The sequence below is a fragment of the Argiope bruennichi genome, chromosome 6 (assembly GCF_947563725.1).
Source record: "Argiope bruennichi chromosome 6, qqArgBrue1.1, whole genome shotgun sequence".
Lineage (NCBI taxonomy): Eukaryota > Metazoa > Arthropoda > Arachnida > Araneae > Araneidae > Argiope > Argiope bruennichi.
This window is the reverse complement of record NC_079156.1, coordinates 128,792,525-128,805,142: the sequence shown is the minus strand read 5'-3', so window position 1 is coordinate 128,805,142 and position 12,618 is coordinate 128,792,525. Positions and strand designations below refer to the sequence as shown.

At 31.4% G+C, this 12,618-nt stretch overlaps 1 protein-coding gene across 1 annotated transcript in view; it reads right to left on the bottom strand.

The window, feature by feature from the left end:
• LOC129972876 (uncharacterized) overlaps nt 1-596 on the bottom strand; it is a 30,602-nt gene extending 30,006 nt beyond the window's left edge. Inside the window, exon 1 of the mRNA XM_056087179.1 lies at nt 500-596. The gene's annotated coding sequence lies outside the window, so the exon portion shown is untranslated. The remainder of the gene's footprint in view (nt 1-499) is intronic.
• Nucleotides 597-12,618: the final 12,022 nt, after the last annotated feature.

Here is a 12,618-nt window from a genome sequence, read left to right as displayed (position 1 = left end):
ATTATTTCTAATATACAAAAAATGTAATATTATACTAACTACTAATACCTCTGATTACTGCATTAATATAAACATAACCCTTTTCTAAATAAATGTATATTATTTAACACCAAAAATTACTCATTAATATTACGTAACACCAAAAACCTAAAAAAATCCCAAAATCATATTAAAAAACATTAAACAAGAATGAAATTCTTTTAAAGAGCCAATTAAACTTCTTTTTAAAAAATTAACCAAATTTTTTTCAAACTCTGCAAACATTACTCATTTTCTTAATACTTGCATACTCTTTAACTCCAAAAATTACGCATTAGTATTAGGTAACACTAGAAACCTAAAAAAATATTATCATAATACTAAAAAAAAAAATTCCAAAATTATATTTAAAAACATCAAACAAGAATGAAAAATAAAAAATAAAAAAGTTGATAAAATTCTTTTTAAAGGTTAAATAAATTTTCTTTAGACTCTGAAATGAAAGTAAATATTTTCTCACCTAGGTCGACAGCGAAGACAATAACAGCTGCAAACTGTTGAGTCAGAAAGAACACAGAACGGCAGTCGGTGTACACCTCTCTTTTATAGAGGATCGAGATGGCTTCTCTCTCTCTTTACTCGCCCACGCGTTTTCGATCGATTTTTGGAAGTCCTCCCCCCCCTTTTCCAACGAGGCGCATGCTCCCTCGCTCCCTCACTTGACATTTGGAGACGATACGACCAACGCACGGACACAAGCTGAAGGGTTCCGGTATCGAGAAAACAAACGCGAAGAATTCGAGGATTTCAAATGAAAATATGCCATAATTCCTTCAGCTGCTTTGTAATAAACTTAAAAACCTTTAGAAAACTTTAATAGCTACCCAAAAATCCTAGATTCATCATAGAGAATTAAGTAATTCAAAATGTATTACAGAAAGTCAATTATTGATGAAAATGAACGGCAGAATATAATCAATCAGAATTAAAAGACAGATAGAACCACTTTGCTGTTACTTTTTTTTTTCTCTCCTTCAGGTTGAATCTTTCACACTAAACATAAATAGATTCAAATTTATTAAATTTAAAATTGGTTCATTGTATTTTAAACATGAGTAGTTTTGGGTAAGAAAAAGTATAGACAATTAGAACTGCTTGATCCAAATTCGGGAGAAAGTCCCGGTTATCTTTCAATCGAAAAAAAACTCAAAACTCGGAACTTCTCTGATTAATCCGGAACTTTTTATTATCTTTCTAAAAAATAAAACGTATCTAAAGCTTTAAAAAAATCTAAAATCAAAGGATATTCCTAAATGTTGAAAAATTTGGGAAACAACAAAAATTTTGGGATAATCCTGATTAGTTAGGAACATTTCACATCTTGTATGAAAGTTAAAACTTATTTTAATAAACTTATCTAAATCATGAAAACTGAACTTTGGTTGGTCGATTGGTTGAATTTTACTGACGCAAGAGCCAAGATTTGGCTAAGCTGCGACACTGAAAACTATGGAACAAAATTTTAAAAGCAATCAAAACAGATAGAAATATAAGTAATGAAAACAGGCAGATCCATTTTGATATCTCTTTTGCCATTTTTTTTCCTCCATGGTGATTCATCCAAATTGAACATAAATAGATTCAAATTTAATAAATTTAAAACTAGTTAATAATTTTTTTTAAATATGTGTAATTTTTGGTAAGAGAAAGAAGAGACAATTAGTACTGTTTGACCCAAATTCGGGAAGAATCCCTGGAATATCTTTCAGTCCAGGAAAAACTCTCAAAATTCGGAACTTCCGTGATTAATACGAAACTTTTTCTAATCTTTCTAAAAAATGAAACTTATCTAAAAGTTTTTTAAGAAATTCAAAAACCAAAGGATGTTATTGGCTGGGAAACAACAAAAATTTTGGGATAATTCTGATTATTCCGGAGCTTTCATCACTTTCTATGAAAGTTAAAACTTATCTAAATAATAAAAACTAAAAAATATGAAACAAAATTGAGAGTAATCAAAACCGGTAGAATCATTTTCATATTACTTTCGCCCTTTCATTCTTCGGGGTGATAAATCCACATTGAACATAAATAGATTCAAATTCTTCGAGATTAAAACTGGTTAATCCTTTTCTAAACATGAACAATTTATTGAAAAGAAAAATTAAAGAAATTAGAGTTGTTTAATACAAATCCAGGAAGAAACTCAGGAATATTTTTCAATCCAGGAAAAATAGTCAAAATTCGGGACGAACCTGATTGATCCGAAACTTTTGCTCATCTTTCTAAAAAATAAAACTTATCTAAAGGTTTCAAAAAATTCTAAAATTACAGGGTTTGCCTGGGTGTTGAAGGAATGGAAAACAATAAAAAATTTGGAATAATTCTGGTCAATCCAGAACTTTTGCTCGCCTAGTATAAAAGTTAAGACTTATCTAGATATTAAAGAAAAAAACTTGAAGAATAAAACTAAAATTAATCAAAACAGGCAGAACCCTTTTGTTATTAATTTTATCATTTTTTGATTGGTTTATTCACGTTGAATATAAATAGATTCAAATTCTTCAAAATTAATGCTGGTTAATCATTTTTTAAAATAAGAGCAATTTGTTGGTAAAAAAAAAATCGGAGAAAATAGAGTTGTTTAATACAATTTCGGTAGAAAACCCGGGAATATTTCTCAATCTAGGAAAGCAGTCAAAAATCGGTCTGATTAATACGAAACTTTTACTGATCTTTCTAAAAAGTAAAAAATATTTAAAGAAAGTTCTAAAATCGAAAGGTTTTCCTGGGAATTAAAGGAATAAAAACTAAAACTTATCTAAAGAATAAAAAAATAAAAAATAAAAATTAAGCTAAAAAAATTGTGATGAATGAATGAAGTTTTACTGAGTGTCTAATGAATGAAAAGCAGTAGAGATTTTGGGGCAATTCTCGTTAATCCGGATCTTTTGGACATCTTATTCCAAAATTTAAAAAAAAATCTACAAAATAAAATCAAAATAATATAACTAAAAAAATCCTAAATTAAAGGGTTTAGTTGGCTCTACTGGTTGTTGAATGAATGGAAAACAGTAAAAATTTTGGGACAATCTTGGTTAGTCCGAACTTTTTGCTTACTTTATGGGAAAGTTGTTGTTGTTACTTATGGCACTTTAAAAGCCCGATGACAGGTTGGAAAGTTTACACTTATCTACACAATAAAAACTAAAGAATGAAGCTAAAAAAGTTCTGAGACCGGCTGAGGATTTAATTTGCTCTATTGGCCGTAGAAGGATTGAAAAAAAATGGAAAAATCCTACTTAATCCTTTTACTTACCTCATTTATTGATTACCTGAGTTATAAAAGAAATCTCTCTCTCTCTCCACAGATGAATGGAGTCAGAGTTACAAAATTTCAATTGGTATAAAAAATATTTAAAAGAATAGAAAATTGTACATTCCCGAATTTTTTTAGATTTTAAATCAGAGTTTTAATTAAATAAATATTTGTATTTCGTATTTGATAACTTCAGAAAATATACTACACAAATAAATTTTATACAGTTTCGAAATATAAAAATTTTCTTTTCTGGAGTAATTAATTTTGTTGGTGTCAAATCTTTTCGCTAATTTAAAAACAGAATTGTTAGCATATTTTACAGCGGTGCTTTTTAATTGTTATTTGGAAATTCACAACATTTTCGTTGTTTTGATAAATATTTTTCTTTGAATCGTTCCCATTATTGATAATTATATCTTTTTTCTGTATATTTAAATAGCTTCCAAATTAAAACATTTTTGTGGTAATTGCTGATAAGATTTAACTTCAAAAATCGGCAGTGGTGGGATTTTTTTTTTATGATGTGTACATTTCTAAGTACCATTTCTCTTTAATATAATATAATTGGATGCATAAAAATTTTTAAGTTTGAAGATTTGTTTTCTTATTGTAGTGCACAAGACTTTTTCAAGATGAAACTCGAACTCGAGATTTTGAGGAATCTCCATGCTTTAGACTTCCCTGAGTTCGGAAAACACATTCTTTTTTTAAATGTCTGTCACTCTGTGACGGAGATAAACTAAAAAACATGTGATATTAGACCGGGGAAATTTGGTATACAGTCTTTTCACCAAATTCGTAGATTTCTATCAAACTTTGAACCGGGATAGCCTGGGCCGGGAAAAGATAAGGGCCAGGATAGCCTGGTTGGTAGAACGTTGGATTCGTGTCCCTTAGGTTGCGAGTTCGAACCCCTCCGGCCGAAGATTCCCCGCGTGCTTGGTGGCTGACGCGCGTATAAATCTGTCGTGGTCACAAAGTCCTCCATGTCGAGAGTAATACCACTGGAGGTACTGGATCAGGGGTGATCGTTCTCTGATTCAGGTCTAAATTACGATCTGTGGATGGATGAATGAATGAAGGCCGCCCCGTAAAAAGGGTTGTGACGTGTGTAGCTAAGTCGTTCTCTTGACCCTAGATGGCACTACTATAGAAACAAGAGGCGCACCCCCTCAGGCTTAAATCGGCTGTCTTCGAACAGCGAGCTTGTCCACGGCAAGTGCCATAAGAACAAACTTTGAACAAAGTCCATTCAAAGTCAGTTAGCTCGAATATAAGCTAACATGATAATTACATAACGAGAAGATCTAGATGAATGAAATTCAGTTCACAGATTTAATATCTACAGTGTGATACCTATCGAAGTAAAATCCGACAAAAGATGGATCGTCCGTCAATGAGAAATATGTTGCTTAGTTATATTAACGTCCCGCTTTAAAGAAATACAGGGCTATTTCGGGACAGACCTCGTAATTTTGTACTGCTGTTAGATGACGAGGATGGTGTCTGAGTTGGCGCCCCCCTCCCCACGCCACACCAGTGGGAGAACATTTAACCAGGACGTTTAACGTGCACCAGACCCGCTTACACGATGGTTCTTCGGTGGAATCAGGTCTCGAACGTTAAACTCTCCGGTTCCGAAGCCGTGACCTTATCACTAGGTCACCTCAGCCCCTCAGAAATATGTAAAGGTGGTAACTCAAAAGCCCAATGACTTAAATATATTAAATTTACTATGTGATTTTGTACCTACTTCTGCGTCAAAATTTTTGTTTTGATCGAATAAGAAAAAAGGATTTAAAGCACAAATTCGATATTAAAATATTATTAACCGCATCCCAGAAATTAATGGCCAAGAAGTACACGATAGATACGGTAAAATTGCTAAGTTCACGCCAAAAGTTAATATTTACAAACCAATTCTTCTTCTTGTGTACAGCAGACCACCCGCCATCACTGAACGTGGCAGTCTCGACAGGATTTGTTGTAGCCGACTGCTGTCTTTAGCATTGTCCATCCTTACGTTGACCGATTTGTCAAACTGACATTCCCTTCGAGGTAATTGGCTACAAATTGGTCAATTACTTTTCCTTCCTGCTCATCTTCATATTAAAAAAAGAACATGCCATTAGCTAAAAGAAAATCTCCACGAAATTCTAAATATTTCCCCAAATTCTTGTTTCACAACAACAGAAATCCAAATACTTTCAAACTTTCAAATAGTTGGTAAAAAACTGACAATTTTTGACATCACGCCCTTCAGAGTTTTAAGAATTACCTGGTACCAATTATATTTTCAAACTACTGTATGCAATCTCATGCAAGGTTTTTTCTGGGATTATTGGAGAATATACGAGAAAGTTCTGGGAAAACCAATTGCTGGTTATTGAATAAGTTAAGAAAATTCTGTATCATAAAGCAAAAATTATAGAACATGTTCGGTTCAAAACAAAACTCGCTTATGCCAAATAATTTCATTAAATATATTTTACTCCCATTTTTCGATTCATCGAACAAGTTATGGATCTAGTTCAAATTTGATCATTTACGTTTTGCAAAAAAAGCTCAAATTTTAGGCGAAATGATACATAAGCAGAATTGAGAAGTTCTTAACATAATTAATATAACAGGTATTAGTTTCTAAAGTAGTATAAACTACATATCTATCATAATCGATGATTAAAACTGCTTTCTGGAACTATTAAGACCAAGCTTTGAATAAAAAATTTTATTGAAATTTTTCTAGTAAGATAGTAACCAGCGACGGTTTTTCGCACAAGCACTAGTGCGCTTTTTTCTTATCTTGAAATGCTGGAGATATGTCCCGAAAAATCTATTTTACGCATACAACAATATTAAATAAATGGCGAATGAACCCTTTGCACTCTGTTGTCTCCTCTCATGCACCATTCAAGTCGATGTATCATTTTGACATTTTATTTACTTATTTATTAATTTTGATTATTATAAATACCCACAGAGACGTAAGAAGACGTAGATTAATTTTTCGGGGAAATTCATCTTAAAACAATTATATATATTTATTTTTCGGGACAATAAGCATGTCCTTGTATTAAGTGAATAATTATGCATTGAATAACTTTTACAAGTGCAAATGTTGTTAAGACGACGGAGGGGTGGGGGTGGGGGGTAGAGTCTCAAAACAGTTTTGCGCCTTTGCCTTTAAATTGCTCAAGGGCAAAGTGGTGGAAAGAGGCGTCTAATCTAATAATCAAATAATTCAAATCAGTGCCAAAATATTTACTGTTATCCTAAACATTGAAAAAGTCATGAAATTTTAAAATATATATATATATTAAAGTTAGCATTTGTTTTTATTAGATGTTCTACTGCTTAAATATTTTGATTCCGGGCAACAAAGTTCCTTTATTTTAGAAAAAAAAATTTTCAAGTTAACAAAATAAATTTCACATTAAATATTTCAACAACCCGCATTTTTGAAGTAATTTTTCATCCTTTTAATATTTCCTTTAATTTAATTTGTCACGTGAAAAATTACGTTTCCATGAAGCCAAAAACTATTTATCAGGTGAAACCTAATTAGTTAGACGTTAACTTATTATTTTCTTCATCGGATTATTTATCAGTTCAGCATAAAAAAGTGAGGCTCAAACTAACATCTGATTAAAGTTTATTCCTAAAGCAGCTGTACTTTATTAATAAATAAACATGCATAAAATATTTTCGTTTCTTTAATTGTAGACTTTATGGTTCATATTTCTCAAATTACTAGTTTTTAATCCTCATAAACAAAATATACAAAGAAAAAAAAATGTAAAAATTTGTAAAAAAAAAAATCTACTTCGAGATTATGAAGAATTCTCACATTTTACCCTAAATTCGAAAAACTTTACTAAAATAATGCTTGTTTGAATGACATAAGATCGTGTTGGCCTATTTGTAAGATGTTTAGGATTGGAGGATTGCAGGTTCGAAAACCGATTCCATCGACGAACAGTCGTATAAGTAAGTTTAGTTATATTAACGTACCGTTTTAAAGCAACACTAGGACTATTTTGGGACCGCGTAATTTTGAACCGTGGTCCGATGATGAGGACAACACCTGAGCTGGCACCCCCCTCTCCACACCACACCAGCGAGGTCTGGAGCATCATAACTGATTCAAGGTGTTTTTCGTCATCTACTTTGGTAGGGAAAATGAGAAATGTTGATTCAGAAGCCCACATGTTCTCTTCATCTGATAGCGGTTCAAACATACAATATTCGTCCTAAAACAGCTCATGTTGCTCCAAAAAGAAGATAGGCTAAGCGAATAAATTGTGATAGCAAGAACTCTAAAATGAGATAAGTTACAGGAATGGAATTTAGTGCATAATCTTCATACAACAATTATGGATTGATACCAAATTCCCCCAAGAAATTATTATTTGTCTGTTTGAGTGCATTTCAACATGAAAATTCAAAAGTTCATTCATCTAGATGGCTGTAATTTAACATAGAGCTTTATCATCAGAGTTAATGAGTTCATCTATGTTAAAAGTTAAACAAAATTCATCAATACCTTGAGAATCTATCAATCTCTCTATTCTTGTGAATGATCGCGATGTGATAAGAGCGAGCTATATAAATGAAATTTAGGATGTGGTCTGCACATAAAAAAAACTTGTTCATATATTCGACCCAATCAATCAAATTTTCTTTATTATACGACGAAGTTAAATAGAAAACGTCTTATATTATGAAAATATGTGGAAAAATTGGGAAGAAATCGGAAACTATTATCATTTTTTTCTTTATTAATAAAGTTTTCGTTTATTATATCCATGTAACATGTGGCCAATTAATTATTCATTGAAATCTGAGTAAACGAATTTTGAAACGCTTTTAAATTTGATGTTTCATCGCGTAATTATTAAATAGCTAAATCTGTTGCGGATTATATAGTTGATAGAATCTAAAATACTGAAAGAAATATGAATCGGGATTTGGTATACGTTCGAAAATAAAAAAAATGCTATAAGAAATTAATTATTTTTCTTTTGATTTGTATGAATGGAAACAATTCAGGAGATATCACAGTCACGAATGTAACTGCATATGTTATCCATCATTTTACAAAATTCAGTAAACGCGTAACCTCTGGTGGGTTTCATCTAAATACGAATTGGCCCTTTCATAAATGACCTCTAATTTGTTTACCATGGAAGCTTAGTCGTAAGACTACAGCTTTGGGATCAGAAGGTTTCTGGTTCGAAACCAGATTTACCTTAACATCTGCCATACGATTTTAGATAATGTTAAATCTGATGTCATAAATTAAATGTCTTTCCAGTTGTATGATGGAGAGAAGAGATAGCTTATGTGTAGTATTTGTCATCTGATCATGGTTTAAAATTATGAAGTTCTTGAAGATATAGCCTTCGTATTGCTTCCAAATGCATTGTTGAAATAAATGGAATCAAGAATGGTAATCGGTCGGTTTAATGTCACTTTATTTTAAAGTTTTTAGAAATACTGTTGAAAAAATTTAAAAGCTGTTTATTGTTGAAGTTAATTTATCTTTTGCTTCTATTTTAAAATATATAATTTATTAAAATCCATGCATTTCGATACGAAGTTATGTTTCTGATACAACTTGAGACTATAAAAGAACATCTCTTGAAATTACCTGGAATTTTTACCTATTTAAACCCAACAAACAGACAAAAAAACGTATTTTAATTCAAAACATCGTAAAATGATAAAGCTTTAAATTCCCTTGTGTTTATATTATTTTAAAGAAAATTAAATATTATTAAATATCCTACTAGAGCAAATATGCGCAAAAAATATTAAATCGAATCACAATGCGCCTGTATTTGAATGGAGTAACCCAAACAATAGAAAGTATCATATAATATACTCTAAAATATTTTCAAATGTCTATCCAAAAGATTGAAATAAAGATAAATACACTAAAAAGGGTTTTTTTTTATTTTTTTTGTATTTTAAAGATATGTAAGAATGGTGTTTGATGTTATACAACAAAGATTTTAAGAAATGATATAATAAGGTGAGCAATTTTTAAGTTATTAAAATGTTGGAAAAAAAAAAAGAAAAAGAAAAAAGAACTTTTTCAGTGAACACTTATCATGCAAGAAGGAACTACATGTTTAATTCGGTATCTCCAAGTTCAGAAGTCTGCCTTATAAAACGTTTCTTTCTGAGTGTCATATGTCAACAACTTATAAATAATATCCAACCTATGAAAATTATCATGTCAGGAGGAATCATAGGATTTATATCGACATATACCATAGTTTGAAAAGACATATCGACGTTCATGCCAGCAATGAAAACTTGTAATTACTTTTGCTTTTAGAAAAATAACGTCGCAAAATAAACTTTCAAGGGTAGTTAGCTTAGTGTCAAACCGTAATTGATTATTTAGAGTCGACGACTGAGTCTAATTTTGGCAAGAATCTATTGTTATTGATCTTTATATAATTTGTTTTCCCCTGTAATTTTAATTACTTTCATCATCCTTTTTCAAATCAGTAATGGAACCAGTGGGAGTGGTATCATGGACACTTTCTCGTATACTTTTCAATTAAGATCTCATCTTTCTTTCCTCCCTCTCCAAATAAAATGATGGGTAAGACGACCAATAGCTTGCACGACATTGGTAAGCGATATTTTTGAAATATAGATATAGATAAATAAGGTATATAATACAGATATGTGGTGGTAACATTATAAGCCAGTTAACAACTTCCGGAGAAGAGTGTACACTTTTGTCTAGTGGCTTTGTTACTCGGCTACGAACCCTAACGTTGCGAGTTCAAGCCTCAACCCGCACAGATATATAAGACAAATACATATATATGAAATATAGATAAATAAGATTTGTGGAGGTGACCCTCTAAAAGGCAGACCTTTAGACCTAGAGTTATCGAATTTGACGCGCAGTTACTTCTTAGGTAGTAAGAAAAGGTTTTCAAAGTTTTAATTAGATTTTGGATTAAAAGTTCATTGATATTCTAATGTTCCCCTGCATATTTTCAGAACATATAATTGGGCAAAATATTTTTTATGCCAATTTCATATTAAAAATAAATAAGATTTTCAGTGCTATATATTATGCTTCTGTACAAGTTTTTTTCTAATTGTAATAATTCTTCCAAAATATTTTTAAGTATATTTTATAATATTTTTCATCGTTTTGTTACTGAATTTATATTCACACACTCTGCTACGACATTAAATACATTTTTTTGTATGTACGTTATCGATACTCTATTGTTTTTAAAAATAAAATAACAATAATGCAACTAAATCTGAATTATTGTCTGAGTTAATTTGCCCTCCATTAAAAGCAATTAATCGTCAATTAACGTCATTTCACAATTCCTTACTTTGTTTGCCACCGCCATCTATTGGTAAATTTTGGAACTTTATTTATTATCATCGAAAAGATGAAAACTATTAAACTATGAAAAACTCATTTCAGTCCGCTGAATTTCATAAAATTAAGGATCTATGATATTTCCGGACAAGTTCCCCCCCCCTCATAATTTTAAGAATTTTTTCAAAATCTTTTCAATATACTTTACAAAGTTTTTCATCATTTTAATTATTGGATTTAAACTCACAATGTTAAATACATTTTTTTGTATGTACGTTATCGGTACTGTATTGATTTTTAAAGTAAAATAACAATGATTTAATTAAATGTGAATTATTGTCTCAATTAACTTGCTCATCGTTGAAAGAAAACGATTAATTTTCGAACAAAATTATTTCACGATTCCTTACATTGTGTGCTATCGCCATCTATTGGTAAATTTTGAAGTTTATTTTATGTCGTTACAAAAGAAAACTGTGAAAAACTTATTTTAGTCCGTTGAAATTCATAAAATTAAGGAATTCTGAAAGATTGTGTCATTTCATAAATACTTTGCTTTTTAAAATGAAATTCTATTCTTTTATAAATATATATTTGCTGCAAAAAAGAAGAAAAAAATTCATAGCCATAATATTCTTCCTTTTCATATTGGGTTCTTGAGTGAGTTTTTTGTTTGTTTGTTTTTTATGTAAGGAATTTCAGTGTGTTTTTCACTGTGTGTGTGTGTGTCTCCCATTAATAATTATCGATAAACAGCAGCATTGTTCTAGCAGATTACTCGCATTTTTCTCGGGTATGAAACAATCAAAATCATACTACTGTAATTATAAAAATATTCGACTTCGATATCTTTGATGAATTTCAACGTTTTAAACTAGGCAACGAAAGAAACGAAAAGATTTTAATTAAAAGCAAAGCCGAATATATCAATCAGTTATAAATATGATGAATGCATCATCTGAAATATAATCCAATTGTTCCTTTTTTTTCCCCCTTACTTTTTTTATCGGGGCCGGGATAGCCTGGATGGTAGGGCGTAGGATTGGCATTCCTTGGGTTACGAACTCGAATCCCGCCGGCCGAAGCATCCTCGACAATGTGGTGGCTGGTGCACGTATAAATCTGCCATGGCCACAAAGTCCACCCGGGACAATACCACTGGGAGTACTGGTTCGAAGGTGATCGTTCTCTGATTCAAGTCTAAATTACGGTCTGTGGATGAAATGCATGAACGGTAAAAGGGTTGTGACGTATAGGTAGCTAAGACACCTCGTGGCCCTAGATGGCGCTACTGAAAGCAAGAGACGCTCTCTCGGATTAAAATCGCTGATTTCTTCAGCGGAATTGTCTATGACAAGTGCCATAAGGAGCAACAACAGAATCCAATTTTTATGCCATTTGAATTTGCATAATGTTCTCCAAGTTAGAAAGTTTTATTTAGACAACCCAGCATATGAGATTCATAAATTTGGCATTTTTATATATTAACCAAGAATTAATAACTCTCTTAATTTAATATGATTAAGTTTTTACGAGTATATTTAGCTATTAACAATTAATCCTGCCTTCAATACTATGTTATTTTCCTACTTGCAAGATGCTATGTTAATACCAAATTACGTATTAATAAAATTAATGTATTATTTTGAAATGCCAATGGATGATTTGGGGAGAAATCTCTTCATTCTTAACCAGGTAAGAGGATGATTCTTGAGGCTGCACTCCCTTTCCACACTTGCATGCCATAGCAAGGGGATAAAGTTTGATCCGGAAGAGTTTAGTGACAGCCAATCAAACGTACACGAAGGATCTTTGGTGGATTCAAGTCTCGAACCTAGTGCCCTGATTCCTTGAAGAATTCTCAATTAATCAAATAGGGCGGTGGTGATCTGATAAGATCTTGTCTTCTGGGCCCGAAAGTTCCATACTCGAAACGGGATTTTAGAGAAGA